We start from the raw sequence: 651 nt of genomic DNA, 5'->3' as shown, positions 1-651 counted from the left end.
TACTTCATCACGGTACATATGAGCATAGCTCTGATAGAATTGCTATATTCACGTATTTTAAAAAAGGGTACCATCAAATTTTAAGCAAAGCTCGGAAGTTAACGTAGCTGAGCATCATGACAAGGTACTATGACTAGTATTAGTAAGGAAAAGGGCGATAGAACACTATATGTCTACTAGCCTCACTTTATGCATTTCCATGACGTTGATAGTAAATCTACTGATAAATTTGGCATCTGATCAGGCTTGACATGATTCTTAACGTATATTACACTAGCAGCAGAAGTATTAGCTGCTTGAAGGGTTCGCAGCTGCGTTTAACGGTTGAGCTTGCTTGACGCCGACACACGAAATCAAAGCTTTTATGTGCAATATATAAGCAGAAAATGTTGCATCTGCTAGCGTTCATCGTCAATTTCACAACCACCACTATATATAACGATATATTTCAAGAGTCACTCACCTACCGGTCCTCGTGGAACCCAACACGTCTGATAAGCTTAAATCATTTATTGATCGTTCGGAAGTGCTTTAAACAGGCGTTTGTAGAGTATTTCGCTTCTACCATGAGGCTACTTGTGCTAAGCGTCAAACAATTTAGAAGTACTAGTGTGACGTGGTCGCCAACTGCTTGCCGTAAAGCAGATGACC

The sequence above is a fragment of the Plasmopara halstedii genome, assembly GCF_900000015.1.
Source record: "Plasmopara halstedii genome assembly, contig: Scaffold_208, whole genome shotgun sequence".
Lineage (NCBI taxonomy): Eukaryota > Oomycota > Peronosporomycetes > Peronosporales > Peronosporaceae > Plasmopara > Plasmopara halstedii.
The sequence above is the reverse complement of the archived record's forward strand: the minus strand, read 5'-3'. Positions refer to the sequence as shown.